At 44.0% G+C, this 15,996-nt stretch overlaps 1 long non-coding RNA gene across 7 annotated transcripts in view; it reads right to left on the reverse strand.

Annotated features, from left to right (window-relative positions):
* LOC118855130 overlaps nt 1-13,927 on the reverse strand; it is a 34,163-nt gene extending 20,236 nt beyond the window's left edge. For 5 of the 7 annotated variants that reach the window (XR_005010734.1, XR_005010732.1, XR_005010735.1 and 2 more), the window contains exons 1-2: nt 13,715-13,927; nt 1,160-1,359 (exon numbers count right to left, since the gene is read on the reverse strand). This is a non-coding gene — a long non-coding RNA (uncharacterized LOC118855130). The remainder of the gene's footprint in view (nt 1-1,159; nt 1,360-13,714) is intronic. The other 2 variants (XR_005010731.1, XR_005010733.1) reach the window with 1 other exon arrangement.
* Nucleotides 13,928-15,996: the final 2,069 nt, after the last annotated feature.

The following is a 15,996-nucleotide window of genomic DNA, read 5'->3' on the forward strand; positions in this document are numbered from 1 at the left end:
CGGTCCTCATATAGCATGATCTTTAGGTCTTTCACCTTCCCAGTTAAACTCCTCTCCATGCTTTCCATCTTATCAATTTTCTTCCAAATATATGACAACCAGAACTGAACAAAGCACTCCAGATGTGGTCTACCTGGGGTTAAGTCTAGAGGGACTTTGATCTGCGTATTCCAGGAAGCTGTACCTCTCTTAATGAAGCCCAAGATGGCTTTTGGCCACCATCCCATAGTGTGGTAACCTACTCACTGAACCTGCAATCTATTAAAACACCATGCAGTTTGAAGATAAGTATGTAACCATACTTCCCCAATACTCTCTAGCCCCAAAAGCCACCAGGGAGTATTCTGAATTAAAGACAATGTCTCTCCATTTCAGTTCTCCTCTGTTATCTCATCAGAGCATGGAGGAGATCATGGGCTCTTGAAGGTTAATCCAAGAGGAGCTCCAGTCCCACTAGGTCCTACCAAGGCATTATCTGTTGTGTGAGAACTAGCCTTACATAATATGGGTGAAGAGTTTGATCACCAGAAGACCAACCACCTCATGATTCAAGTTTTTGGCAGAGCAATTTATGAATATAATGATTAAAGCATGGGGTAGTAGATATCTCTGTTGAAGGAATCATCTAAAACCACATAATAAGATCACATTACTGCAATTCCAGGATCTGACCACGTGTTACGATGATTTCACACACAGTGGGTAATCATCAGCTCATTTCAATTTATTAACCATCTATTAAGCTTCATTAGGGCAGCCAGGGGGCACAGTAGATAGAGTGCTGGGTCTGGAGTAAGGAAGATCTGAGGTCAAATCCAGCCTCAAACACTTACCAGATGTGTGACCCTGCGCAAGTCACTTAATCCTGTTTACCTCAGTTGCCTAATCTGTCAAATGAGCTGGAGAAGGAGATGGCAAAGCATTCCGATGTCTTTGCCAAGAAAACCCCAGATGGGTTCACAAAGAGTCAGATATGACCCAACAACAACAATGCTTCATTATGGCAGGCTGGGGAGATACAAAGATTGGATAAGCCCTGGTCCCCTGATCTCATGCAACTTACAGTCTAGTAGAAGGATAAGACACAAAGAGATAGCGGGTATCTTTCTTTGACACTTCAAGTGTCCAGGCCAAAGAAATGCCTTGTTGGGTAACCAACCTTCTGGCCAGAGAGAAGCTAATGTATTCTCTCCCTTTTCCGTCTTTCATCACTTCTCATCTGTCAGCAGTGGGTCACGCAGTCTGTCCTCAACCCTTGTCAGTTTGGCAGAACATGCTGGCACAGCCGTCGAGAGCCAAGGGTCACCTCCACACCGAGGGACAATATTGGAGAAAGGTCATCGCGTAGAACACAAATGACTGTAGAACAAAATTATAAATACTTTGAAGTGTCGACAACAAAAAGCATCTTATGTGAGATCTATGATCCCACGACCCAGGAGAGAAATGTCGTTACCGATTGGAGGGTTAAGGAGGATAACAAAATTTAAAGTTAGAGAGGTCCCTAGAGATTAAATACAACCTCTTCATTTTTACAGATGAGAAAACTGAGGTCTGAAGAAGGGCAGTAACTTATCCAGTCATATAGCAAGCTCATCCAGGATTTGAACCCAAGTCTTGTGACCTACAATCCAGTGTAGCATTGTGTAAGGGAAAAAAAATACCCCAGAATCAGAAAACTTGGGTTTGACCTGGAGTGAAACCCTAGCTCTGTCCCTTATGACTTTCATCTGTAAATCAAGGGGGTTGGACCTTCACCCTTCCCACCACATAACAGCCACCAGCTCCAAGTAGTAACCCAGTGATCACTCTGAAGTTGTCTAAGGTCAAATGTAAAGGATCACCACACTGGTTCCTAGGTGATGACATTTTTGGTCCCACAACAAATTACAAAAGCCATCTACTAAAGCATGGAGTTGCTGCTAGCTATGCGGAGGGAATGAATAAAATGCTGAACCTGGAATTAGAACAACTCTAGTTCAGATCCTGCCTTTCACATTTCCTGGCTGCCCCTTAACTTCTCTTAGACTCCACTTCTTCATATATCAAATCAATCAGCAAGATTTAATTAAGCACCTATTATGTGCCAAGCAAGCACTGTGCTAGGTGTTAAAGATACAGATAGAAAAGATAGTCTCTGTTCTCAAAGAACTTATCCTGGGGATGGGAGGGGGGGCGATTGGCAGGGATAATAAGACACACTAAGAATAATAGTATTTATATAGCATTTTAATATTTACAAAGTCCTTTGCAAATATTTTATCCTCACAATAATCCTGGGCTGTAAGTGCTATCTTCATCCCATTTTACAGATGAGAAAACTGAGGCAAAAAATGTCAAGTGGCTTGCTCAGCATCACCCAGCTAGTATCTAAGGCTAGATTTGGACTCTGATTGAGCACTTTATCCACTTCACCTCCTAGTTGCCTAGAAGTGCACAGATGAGTAAATACAGGTTATATACAAAGTAAATAGTAATATGTAATATTACATATTATTATATAGGTCTATATTATGTATATGAACAATAATATATAATATATACAAAAGTAAATAGGGAGCATTAACAATTGGGGAATCAGGAAAAGTCTCTTGAAGTAGCTGGTGCCTCAGCAGAATCTTGATGGGAGCTGGGAGTTCCAAGAAGTGAAGGATGAGGGCGGAAAGACTACAGTGGAGAGCCAGTGTGAGACCCAAAGGGAGAAGACAGGATGTCACCTATTGCTATTAGCGTTCTTCAGTCATTCAGTCATGTCCAACTCGTTGTGGCCCCGAATGGGGTTTTCTTGGCAAAGATACTAGAGTCGTTTGCCATTTGCCCAGGGGCACACAGCTAGTGTGTGTCTGAGATGGGATTTGAACTCAGGTCTTCCTGACTCCAGGCCCAGAGCAACCTAGCTGAAATAATGTAAAGTGGTTTGCAAACTTCCAGCACCATATGTCAGCTATTATTATTAATAATAATAATAGTATTAGTATTAACAATGGGAGCCCTTGATTAGAATCCAATAGGTAGAGAATAAGGAGAAAGTGTTTCAGACTTAGTGAACAATGTGAACCAAAGGACAGGAGAATGTTGTAAACGAGGAAGACGGAAGGTGAGTAGGCCAATTGGACTTAATTAAAGGGACTGTGGAGCATGGAGAAGGAAGGATCTGCTACAGATAAGGCCAAGGAGGATGGAGGGAGTAAGAGAAGGCCAGGACCTGAGGACTCTGACCAATGTGATTGCCAACTACACTTCCAGAGAACCATTTATGAAGGATGGAGGGGAGAAGAACTTCAGGTGCAGAATGGTATATGTATCTTTGGATATGACAAAGCGGGTATTTGTTTGACTTGACTGTGCATATTTGGTACAAGAGTTTGATCTTTTTTATCCCAATTAGTGTAAGGAGAGAAGAGAATTAGCCATTGGTTAGCCAAAAAGAAAGAAAAGAGAGTCAATTGAAGCAATTTTTTAAATGCACCGTAGAGAACAGAAGAAAGGTCAGGAAGAATCACAGACAAGCAGGATAGCTCTGAAACTTACAATACTGAATTTATTATATACTTACGTAACCCAGGTTGGTCTGGGTACACCCAGTTTGGGCAACGGAGACCTGTAACCCCTACCATATGGGTGGGGAGTAGCATCTTTTGATCAGCTGCCTGCAGCTTTAAAACAGGCAAGACTAAGCCAAGGGATCTTTTTCAGCTGCTTTCTTTCCTAACACACTGTCTTCCTGCTGCTCTCTTAATGGCTGCATCCAGAGGGTGAAGATCCCAGTTCACCCTCAGTGAAGATGCCATGAACTGAACCAGTGAGAGGGGAAGGCATTTCTTTTCCTGATCCCTCTCTTTTACTCACTTAGGACTCTGAGAACTGGATTGGGAGGTGTGTGTTTGCGTTCTGTGTTATTTGTCCTCCTCAGTTTCAGGTGCACAGGTGATTCCCACAGGACCGGGGAGTTTGAGCCATAATGACCTTGGAGACAGCCCAGAATGAAACTCCTGAGAAGCCCAGGGTGCCTGGGCATGAGAGAGATTTTGGACTTAAAACTGGTACTGACTTCTATGGGAACCAAACTAAATTATGAACCTAATTCCTCTCCCTCCCCAGAGCAGTCTCTGGGGATGCAAAGGGAGGATTATGCCTCCCATGTGTTGAGGGAGTAAGTTTGCATTTTTGCAACTATGCCTTTTGAAATAAATATTTCTGAAACCTACCTTTACAAGTTATTGGAAAAAATGAATTACTATTAAATGGAAAATAAATATACGATAAATTTTTTTAAAAGAAAAATATTTCTGTGTAAAAGGTAATCTGTTACTGGTGGAAAAAATAAAATACTATTAAGTGGAAAAAATAAATATATGCTAAAAATTTTTTAAAAAGAAAAATATTTCTGTGTAAAAACTAATCTGTTAGTGGCTAAGTGGCTAGTGTCCCCGTACACTTGCAGGACCACCATCAGTGGGGGCTGAAGCCAAAGGCAGAGAGAATAGATACCTCCAATCCCCTTAAGGGGGGAAAGCAGGTAAGAGAGTAAAATCTAACCTTCAGGCACTGGAGCCAAGGTGTTACCCTTAAAAAGAGAAGCAAGCTCTACATAACAGAGATTCAGCTTCATGGTTTTTTTTTTCTTTTCTACTATGCATATTGAAATACTCATTTTATTTAGTGTTTGTTGGGTTTCTTTTTTCTTTTTAAAAAGAAGTCACTATAAAAAGAGATGCCCTGGGAATAGTGTTGGTTTACACTATCCAGAAGCCCTCAATAACTCACCATTGCCTACCAAATTAAGTACAAACTTCTCGACCGTCATTTAAGAATCCCCAGTCTGGTGTCACTCTGTATTTTCAGCTGTATCTTATATTACTCACCTAGTCCATTGTCCATCACAACTAAACAACAGGCCTGTCATTTCTTAATCTCATCCTGCCCTTTCCTTCCTCCCATTCTAATCCTTTACTCATACTATTCCCTTTTCCTGGAATTGCCCTCCTCTCACTGTTCTGTCTTCAAAAAAAAGAAAAGTGCTTTATAAACTTTATAAGGCTATACATATGCAAATTATCATTCCTTCCTTCCCCAAGCATTTATTAAGCATTTACTGTGTGCATGGCCCTATCTTTGCTGCTAAGGAAGATACAAAAATGAGTAAGAGAGTCCTGAGCTCAAGGAGCTTACAATCTAGTAGGAAAAGATAAAATAGAAATACTGAAAAATCTTATACAAGTTAGAATATGAGAAGTACAGAGTGCTGTGAAATAATTCACATTTACAGAGAACTTTAATGTTTGCCCAAAAAGTCTAATGAGCTATCACTATAAATATGGAGGGGGGAGGGGAAGGGGGAAGGGACGGGGAGAAGGAGAACTTCCTGAAAGAGGGAACGTTGAACCTGGGCCTTGAAAGATGAGCAACGATCAAAGTTATCAATAATCATATGAAAACATGCTCTGAATCATTAATGATTAAAGAAATGAAAATTAAAACAACCTCACACCTTTCTGATTGACTATGTTGAAAGGAAGATTCTTCCTTTGAGCTTTTACCCTGACGAACAAGCAAAATTAAGGACGGACAAACAGAATTAAAGTTTATTCTAGGTTAAAGAGCCGATCACTGAAGATGGTTTCATGGTGGGGCCAGCTTTTACTCGGAACTTTCCTAATGAGATAAAGATAATTCAGATGTCAGCAAAAAAAAAAGGTTGGGCCCTTGCATCTTAGTCGCTCCCCAAGGTAGCAAAGTACGTGACAATATCCAGGTAGGAGGAACAACATAGTCACGGGTAGGGAAGTGTGACAAAGAACAGGTAATACAAAAAGCTGCAGACTTGGTGTCACCTTTCTCCATAGAGCCTCACCCAACACTGACTGACAAACAGGGCTGAGAAAAACGGATCACTATAAGTCAACATAACTTCCAGTAGCTAACACAAAAGAAAAGGAAAATGATAAATGCTAGAGGGGATGTGGAAAATTAGGGACACTAATGCACTGTTAGTAGTGTTCTGAACTGGTCCAACCATTCAGGAGAACAATTTGGAATTCTGCCCAAAGGATTATAAAACTGTACATACCTTTTGACCCAACAATACCACTGGGCCTATATCCCAAAGAAATTTTTTTTAAAAAAGGAAAGGTACCTATATATACAAAAATATTTATAGTAGCTCTTTTGTGGTGGCAAAGAATTGGAAACCGAGGGGATGCCCTTGAATTGGAGAATGGCTGAACAAGTTGAGGTATATGAGTGTGATGGAATATTATTGTGCTATACTAAATGACATGGGGGGTGGTTTCAGAAAAACCTGGGAAGACTTATAAGAACTAATGCAAAGTGAAGTGAGCAGAACCAGGAGACCATTGTACACAGTAACAGCCATATTGTATGATGATCAGCTACCCTGATACAATACGATGATCCAAGACAAGTAAAAAGGACCCACGATGAAAAATGCTATCCACCTCCAGGAAGAAAATCGATAAAATCTGAGTGCAGAATGAAGCATACTTTTTTCACTTGCTTTATTTTTCTCACTTTTTTTGCAATAAGCATAATATGGAAATGATTTGTATGACTTCACATGTATAATGGATATCATAATTCTTGCCCTTGCAGGGGATGGGGGAAGAGGCTAGAGGGAGAGAGAGAACTTGGAATTTAAAAATATTAAATAGAAATGAATGAGTAAATAAATAAAGAGAAAGATGAGTAATGATGCCAAGAGGTGGACAGAGGCAGAGGGGGCAGTATTCGGAGCTTGAGCTTTTAAAGGTATAGATGTATAGGGAAAGGGCCTAGATAGAGTTAAAGAATAGAGATAGGACTGTTTGAAAGGAATTCACATGAGCTCAGACTAGAAATGTTAAATGATGGTCCCGAATGACCCCAATCCCAGGGGACTCAGATGCAAATCCCCTGGAACTGGTAGGGGGAAGGGGAAGAGTTAAATTCTACTTTCTCCTTGTCCCTAGCTTCACTCTCCAGTAACATAAATTCTGGGAAGTTCCTGCCCTTAACAGCTGTGCCCACCAACCTAGCACCAGAGAAATCTCCCTGGCCAGCTGGGGAGAAGTCATCTGACCCAGCCTGGACTAGTCAGATGTGGCCAAGGAGGCCCACCTCCCCTCTCCTGACACTGCCTTTTCCAGGGACTGTCCTTTTGCCCAAGGCACGGAGACATGTAAAGTTGAGCCACCACAAGACCCAAGAATAGAACAAAGCAGAGACAGGGAGGCCAGAGAGTGACAGGGACAAAGACAGGGCCAATACCAATAATGCCAAAAAAGCCAATAGGAAAAAGTTAGGACCCCCTTCCCATCCCTCGCTACACCCACATTTACTCTCAAAACGGATAGGCTCAAGCCCCCAAGTTTAGGGCAAGCCACTGATACAAGGACCTGATTACAAGATGTTCTGCACATAATAGAGTTTAATAAATGCTTCTTAAATGAATGAAATCAGAGGGTTCTCAGTTGTAGCCTGAGATCAACCATTGTGTCCAAGTGACCCTGGAGAAATCATTTTCCCTCCCTTATCCTTGGTTTTATTACCAATTTAACAGGATTCAATCCTGCCCCTCCAAGAGTTATTGGAATGTGGTGATACTTTTACAGTAATTCACATTCCTATAGCAATTAAAGGTTTACAGCACTTTGAATATGGGCCCAGGGAGGTCTGGCAAGGCAAAAATTATTTCCATTTTATAGCCAAGGAAAGAGAGGCCCAGAGAGGTTAAACAATTTGCCTAAAGATAGATGGCTTACAGTGAGTGGGAGAGCCAGGATGCAAACCCAGTCTTCAAACTTCAGACTCAGTACTTTCTCCAGTCCAGCTCACTTAATCCTCTAATAACCCTGTGAAGTGGTTAGTGCAAGTATCATTGTCCCCTTTTTACAGCTGAATAAACTGAGGCTTAGAGAGGCTTATGAAAGCTGGAGCCAGCATTTGAAGGCAGGTTTTCTGACTGAATCCATTGCCATCTCCACCAGGTCATGCCGCCTGATGGTCAGGGGTGGGGGGTGTAATTTGTGGTAGGATCATTTCCTAATCTGAAGGCCCCAAATGATCTCATCCCCTGCCCATTATCCCTCTTAACCCCTACAGGAGCCTCCTCCCTCCCAAACTCTGCCCACTTGTTTCTGATCATCTTCTCTATGATTCAATTAATGAGTAAAAAAGGGCCAAGCCTTAAAAGCTTTGCAATCTCCCACATTTTTCAATGAGCCAATTTTCTATTCTCAGGCAGCCTAACCCCCTTAGCCCTAACCCTGTGCCAATTCATTGTCAACCATATGTGTGCACCTCACTTACAGAATCCCAAAGCCATAGACAAGCATGAATGGAATGAAACGATGAATGAAATCCCTCTTCATGAGATTTATATATGACTGTCTGATTCAATATACTTAATGTTTCCCCAGTCTCTTCACCTTTAAGGAAAATGAGGAACTGTAAAATCTTGGATGAGAGGAAGCCGGGTAAAATGTTAAGATTACTGAATTTGGAGTTAGAGGACCTGAGACACAATCCATATTCTACCACTTACTACCTGTATGAACTTCTTCTTTGGGGGCCTCGGTTTCTCTGTCTGTAAAAGGAAGAAATGGGACCTACACACACACAATGGGTTCCAAGCCCAGCTCTAAACCTGAAGGAACCTCAAAGAAGATCTAGTCTAGCCTCCCCATATCTTTCCTACAACACCTCCAACAAGTGAGTGGTCATCCAGCCTCTAGGGATGAGGAGCTCACCACCTTCAGAAGCAGTGCGTGACACTGTAGGTAGGTCCGCTTGATAAGAAGTTTCTGCTTACAGAGAGCAGAAATCTCTGCCCATGGCTCCTAATTTATCCTCCAGAAGCCAAGTGGAGCAAGTTTAATCCCTCTTTCTGCAGCCAGCCCTTCAGATACTTGGAGAATGTAATCATGTCTTCCTTATTGCCTCAGCCCATGCATCTTCTCTATCACCAAGTCAAACATCCCCAGTTCCTCCAGAAAGCCCTTATAATGGCATGATCTGAAGGCCCTCTACGATCCTAGGCATCTCCTCTGGGCATCTGCTCCTCTCTGCCCAGGGCAGCAACTTACACTAGACTCAAGATCTGGATCTCCATGCCCACATCTTGCTGAAGCCATGCCCCAGGCCCTGGGGAAGTTAACTCACTCGTCCTTGGAGCTCCCACCCTAGAGCCCAACTCAGTTCATTGGTGACTATATACAAACCCATCTAATTAGTCCACTGTATCTATTAACTGGCCCTAAATCCCAGACCATGCTCCAGTTCCACATCCTCTCCAGCCACGTAGCCATCCATGCAGGCCATGTCACTATATGCCTGGTGCCCAACTCCTATCACCACCCTCCCTTCCCCCTCCCCAGATCAAAACTGCCCCCTCTGGCCACCTTTCCAGGTGTCATGCCTCCTTCTGCCCCTACCCCGCCCCCCGCCGTGCTGCCCTCTGAAATTGTTTCCCATTTACATTATGTGAGTGACTGAATGAGTGAAGAAGCATTTATTAAGCACCTACTAACACTGTACCAAGCACTTTTTATCTCATTTCATCCTGTAAAGCGGATGCTGTTATTATGCCCTCTGAGTCACCAGAGGATAAGTGACTTGCCCAGAGTCACACAGCTAGTAAATGTCTGAGGCTGTATTTGAACTCAGGTCTTCTTAACCCCAGGCATAAATGCATAAACGGGCAGACAGATGGATGAACGGGCGGGCAGGGGGATGGACAGACAGATGGACAGGGAGATGGATGAGCGGACAGATGGACGGATTTTGTATGTACATAATTGTTTGTATGTTGTCTCCCCCATTAGAGTGTGGGTTCCATGCAGGCAAGGACTGCATTTCTGCCTTTCTCTGTATCCTCAGGGTTCTGCATGTGCCTGGCACGTAATAAGTGCCAAATGCAACTTGATCGATTCCCCTTCATGTATTCATTGTCTTCTCCTATTAGAGTGAGGTCAGGGAAGGTTTCTTTTTTAACCTTTGTCTCCCCGGTGCTTAGCACAATGTCTAGTACATAGTAAATGTCTAATAAATGCTTTTTCACTCTTTTGTTCATTGTCAATGTCCTTCTCAAAATGTAGCCCCTAAAAGTAGATATAACACTCCAGATGTGGTCTGGCCAGGACATAGGACAGCAGGACTACAGCAAGGCACATCTATCGGAAGGTGTATTGGATTTAGAATGGAGAGGCTTGGGTTTGAATCCCAGTAATAAAAAAATTAATAATAATAACTATATATATGTATATATATATAGCACTGTGGTTTACAAAGTACTTTATAAATATTATCTCATTTGATCCTCACAATAACCCTTATTCTTATGCCCATTTTACAGAAGAGGAAACTAAGGCAGACAGAGGTAAAGTGACTCACAAAGCTAAGTATCTTAAGGACAAGATTTGAACTTGGGCCTTCCTGACTCCAGGTCCAGCACTCTCTCCAGTACACCACCTAGCTGCTGAGCGCATCCTTATACAGGGAGGTTTTGATGTAGCCAAGTTGTAGATTTCATTTTATTGGTGCCAGCCTCTCATTTCTGCCCGTCACAATCTTTCCACATCCCAACTCATATCTCCAGGTCTCAGCTCTCTTCACATTCTTTAAGCCCTATGGCAAGGGGTTGGGGGCGTCCAAAGAGAACCTGACTGGCTATTGAGATTGGGGAGGAGGGACTGGAAGGGATACTGAGAGAAATCGGAGTGATATAAGAACAAAAGATATCACTTAAAAAAATTTTAACACACAAACTTGAAACTCAAGAGTTCAAGTCTCAGTTCTGCTATTTACTACCTGTGTGACCTTGGCTTCAGTTTCTTCCTCTGCAAAATGAAAGCTGGGGGCAGGTAGGTGGCCCAGCGGAGAGAAAACTGACCCTGGAGTCAGGAACACCTGAATTCAAATTTTACCTCAGACACTTACTAGCTGTGTGACCCTGAGTAAGTCATTTAATCCTGATTGCCTCCAAAAACAAAATCAAAGGGTTGTACCAGACTTTTTCTAAGATCCCTTACAACTCTGGTATTCTTTTGACTATGATCTAGAGCTCTAAAAGCTTGTAATACTAAATCCTGCTACTTCTTTCCTGGCTCCTTTGGCCCCACAATTATTCCTCATTCTGAATTCTTTCAGTTCTTAGAGAGAGGACCATTTACTCATTCATTCATTCAGATAAAATTTACTAAGCCCCTAATGTGTGCAGAGCAACATGATAGGTCAAAGGTAAAGAGAAGAATGAAGAAGCCATGACTCCACTCCCCCTCGTGCCATTTCATTGCTGCCCCACAGGCCTTAGTCATATTATCTGAGTGCCTGGCACACAGGAGGGGCTCAGTACCTATGAGTGGTTTATTAGCTGAGTAACTCATTGCAAAAAGGACAAGATGGGAAGGGCAGAGAATGGGAAGGTGAACCCAGAGGAGATTTCTGGATGTCTCATGACCTCCTCCCCAAGAGGCAGGTGGTTTGTCCCAAAAAATGTGACATCCCGTGGCTGACACTTTTCGGTGCCAAGTCAGCACCAATTCCAGGCGCTTGGCAGGCAAAGAGGCTAGGCTCTGGGGCTAAAAAACACTTAACCGTCTCTTTCCCAGGGCTCTCAAGCCCCAAGAGTGGTCCCTGCTTCCCTCCCTGGTTCTGAGCTGGGCCCAAAGTTCTGGTGTGTTAGGGAGTTAATGGGGTTTCCCTTACACAGTTTGGGGGAAGAAAGGCTCTCACTTTTATCATCTTGATCCCAGTCATTCCCTTTTCCTTTTTGAGGAACCCAGTCCCAAGACCCCTATCACCTTTGACTTTTGAATTGGTCCAACTGGAGCAAGGTCTGGGAAAACACATGAAAGCCCCAAGGTTCCATCAAATATAAACTAAGGGAGAGGAGCACTGGTCTGGCAGATTGAAGATCCAAGAGACCCAAGCCCTAATTCTGACTTTGTCACTAACTCCCTCTCTGCCCTTGGGTAAAGGCACTTTTCCTCTACAGACTAGTCTCTCCGTTTCTGAAATGGAAATAATATTACCTCACCCCACAATCGCACAGGAGTGGTATGAAGACTAAATGGAAGAATAAATGGGGAAGGTGCTTTGGGAGACTATATAAATATAAGGATTTTTTTTAATAAACCAAAAGAGACCCACCAGGCTCTTTTCCATGAACCCCCATCCAAGATACCATCTTGTCCTCTTTTTCTAGACCCAATCCAACTCTTGGGAAAGTTACTGGGTATAGGGAGAGAGAGGAAAAATTTTCCAATATAGACCCACATAAACACACATATGTTCATCTTATCCCACCTCTTTCCACTTTCTCATTTCCAAACACACCCTCTGCAGACCATCTGCTATACATGTCAAGCTCCACTCAATCCATTTCCCCATGATCAGCAGTTACTCTGAAGAAGGTGACACCCAAATCCCTCAGCCCCCACCCAGGGGCTGCAGGGGCCTCCCTTCCCCCACCCAGAAAGGCAGCCCAATCATCAGGCACCACCTGGCTGCTCTTAACTGGAAAGAGGAGGGGGGCAGGGAGGAGAATATAGCTATTAAGCACGTGAAAATTAATGAATGTCTTCACTCATACCAGGAGAAAAGCAAAGTGTCCACAGAGCTCACATCCTCCCTAAGGGATCTACCTTCCTGTTCATGGGATAGAGCTATTCTTGATTTATCCTACCCATGCCCCAAAAGGTTCTCAACCACTTCTTACTGCTCCCATACTACCTAGATGTCTCAGGATTTGGAGGTGGAGTGGACCTTGAAGCCGGTCAGTCTCCCATTTCAGAGACAAGGAAATCGAGACTCAGAGAATGGAAGGGACCTGCCCAAAGTCACAGGTATAGCAAGTAGCAGAGTCTGGATGTAAATCCAGGTCCACTGATTCCAAATACAATGCTTTTTCCACTACACCAGGATACTCACAATACCCAGAAACCCAAAGCAGATCCATCTAACATCTAGCCAAACAGACCCAGCTTCGTGACAAGGCCATTATTCAATAAGTAGGCAGAAGGAGATAGGGGAATTTCTCAGGCTCCCAAAGTCATCAAACTTGGAGTCTCCCACCAGTAACTGAACTGCCTGGTTCTGCCCTTAAATCTGCCACAGAATTTCCCCTCGATTACCACCTCCCCATAAAATAACATAGCCAGACCCACCCCCCCAAAAGGAACTAACTGACAACAGCTTCCACCCATCTCCATGATGGGACCAACTAGAAATGGTGCCCTAAGGAAAAGGGCTGACAAGCTCAGGGACTGAGGAACCTGGGACAGGACCATGTTCCTGACCTCCTCAACCCCCACCATTTGCCACCATGAAAACCAATGATCCTAATCCTCCCCCAGGGGAACAGCCAGTGATCAGGCCAACACCGGGGAACAGCAAAAGGGTCCTCACATAAACCAGGCATGCACAATATCATCTGAGCAGCTCCAGATGATCAAGACCGTGGGGAAAAAGCCTGATCCCTCTTCCAATTTCCTCCCCTCTTTCCCCTTTCTCACCCCCTTATCTTAAACGGCGCTGGTGAGAGGTCACAGGGGCTCACTCCCCTGCACTGAGCTGCCCCAGGACATTTTAATACCATTAAGGATCTGTGTGTCCAAAGGCCCTTTAATAGTGTATCTTGTTTCTCCACTTTTCTTCTTCCAACTGTTTTTTACACCTTGAGGGAGGGGGACAGGGGAAGATTGGTTCTTGTACTTACTTTTCTTTTTTGTCTCACAACATGGGATTTAAAGGTCTCAGGGGCTGAAGAAGACTTTCTGGGTCCTCGGCTCAGGCTTTATGGAAGCTGCCAGCCAGCCTGGGGACAGGCTTACCCGGAGTTATTAATAGTACCACCTGGTGACACAAGCCTTCCTGCCCAACTTTGGGCAAAACTGAAGCAGCTGTCGGTTTACCACAGGTCCCTTCTCGAATTATTTCCCTCCCAGCATTGCATACCAGAGGAGACAACTACCCTGCCCTCTGCCCTACAAGGGAAGACAACATGGACTTGGACCTCTGTATAGCCCTCTCTATAAAGACTTGGAGTCTCAGGCTTTCATGGGTGAAAAGGGGCCTTAATCCAAGCCCCACAATTTTACAGAGAAAGAAAATGAAACCACTGAGGAAAAGTACTTTACCCAAGTCACACAGTGAATTTGTGGTACAACACAGATCTCCCAGGTCTGTTCTTTCCACTACAGAACTGCCTCCCTGATTGACTGATGGTCTAAAGAAATAGCCAGCACAAACTTTCTGGAAAATGCCTGAAAAGCAACCCGGCAGGAAGCCCAGTGAAAAGTCACATCTTCCTCCCACTGCCCAAATATACAACATTCACTGCAATCCTGTCTTGTTGGATTTGCATGGAAAGTGAAGGAGAGAAACATCAATATTCAGTGGGCCTACAGTACATGACCAATCCCTATCCAGTTTTAAAAATGCCGGCCAGCTCCTCCCACTATCAGCTGGGTTGTGCTCAAGGAAGGCAAATGGGAAAGATGTAGGAAGATAAACCCGGCTCTGCAAAAAGGAAAAGTCATTATAGGAGGTACCATAATACTGAGCAGTGATTTGGGGCTTTCAAGATGATGCTGGAGGGGGTGGTCCTCCCCTTCTAGTAGCTGGGTAGAAGAGGCTATCTTCACTGCAGCAAGGGAAATAGCGCAGTCCCACTGCAGCAGCCTGGTCCATCTCCAAGGAGGTGGAGATCCCAGTGAGGCTGCCCCCCAGATGGGTGGTCTGGGCTAGACTCCCTCGATTCCCTGCTAGAACAGCCAGGGCTTTGGGTCTCAGAGTGAGCTCCAGAGAGGCAGTGTGCTACAGTGGGAAGACAGAATGATAAGACCTGAGACTGAATCTCAGCTCCACCTGTGCAGTCAGGCAAGTCATTCTCTGAGCCTCAATTCCTTAGGGTAAAAAGAGGGGGGCTAAACCAGATAACCTCTGAGATCCAGCTCGAAATCTGTGATCCCACAATTCAAAAATCAGAGATATTCCAAAGGTGGATATTCCTACCCCCTTTCATATTTCATCATGGGGTACTCCCTGGCTGGGTATGGAGGGGGAAGAAGGCACATGCTAAAACATACCACCCCCTTTTTCCCCTAAGAAATTACTCTCTATAGGACCTTGAGGTTGGAATTTGTAACCACTCACATATGTATAATGCTTTCATGTCTGAGCCTCCTGACACTTTGGGGCCTGTTTCCTCCTCTATAAAATGGAGGGATTGGACCAGATGATCTTTAAAGGGCCTCTCAGCTGGAATATACCAAAGAGATGCCCACCTCCAATTCTGCAAATTCTCTGGAGTAGCAAATGTATGCAACTCAAGTCTGCCACCTGATGGTTGTGTTCAGACTGAACAGCTTGAAAACGGACCTGAGAGGAAGAGAGGTCCCACCAGCTAATCCCATAGTTTCAGGACTTGAGGCAGAGTGAGTCAATCTGAAAAGTTAGAGTTTCTGTGAGCTCACTCAAAGATATCCCCCCAGCATCATCACTAACAACTCCCCAGCTCAGCCACCTTGATTCCCTGTTTCATGGATGTCATAACATATATATCACTTAATGCTTTTGTGACCTTGGGCAAGCAACAATCTTACTGGGCATGTTTCTTCTTCCATAGAATAAAAGCATTGGTCCCTTCCAGCTCTAAATCTATGGATTCTCCAGGACCCTGTCTTTGATCACACTGCCTAGCCCAACACCACCAAATACAAATGCCATCTAATATCGAAGGCCAGCCAACGTCCTACCCTCCTCTATGAAGCCTACTTTGACCACCCCAGCCCAGCAGTCTCTCCTCTGTCTCCTATGAATTGTCATAGAAAATGAGTCAATACTACTCATTTGGCACTGCCTACAAACAACCTTGTATGGCGAGTACTCTTTTCATGCACTGGTAGCTTATCTTCCCAACAAGAGTGTGAGCTCCAGAGGGCAGGCACAACATCCACGTCATTCATTGATGTATCTTTCCCAGATAGCTGCTCACTG

Source organism: Trichosurus vulpecula, chromosome 1, assembly GCF_011100635.1.
Source record: "Trichosurus vulpecula isolate mTriVul1 chromosome 1, mTriVul1.pri, whole genome shotgun sequence".
NCBI lineage: Eukaryota > Metazoa > Chordata > Mammalia > Diprotodontia > Phalangeridae > Trichosurus > Trichosurus vulpecula.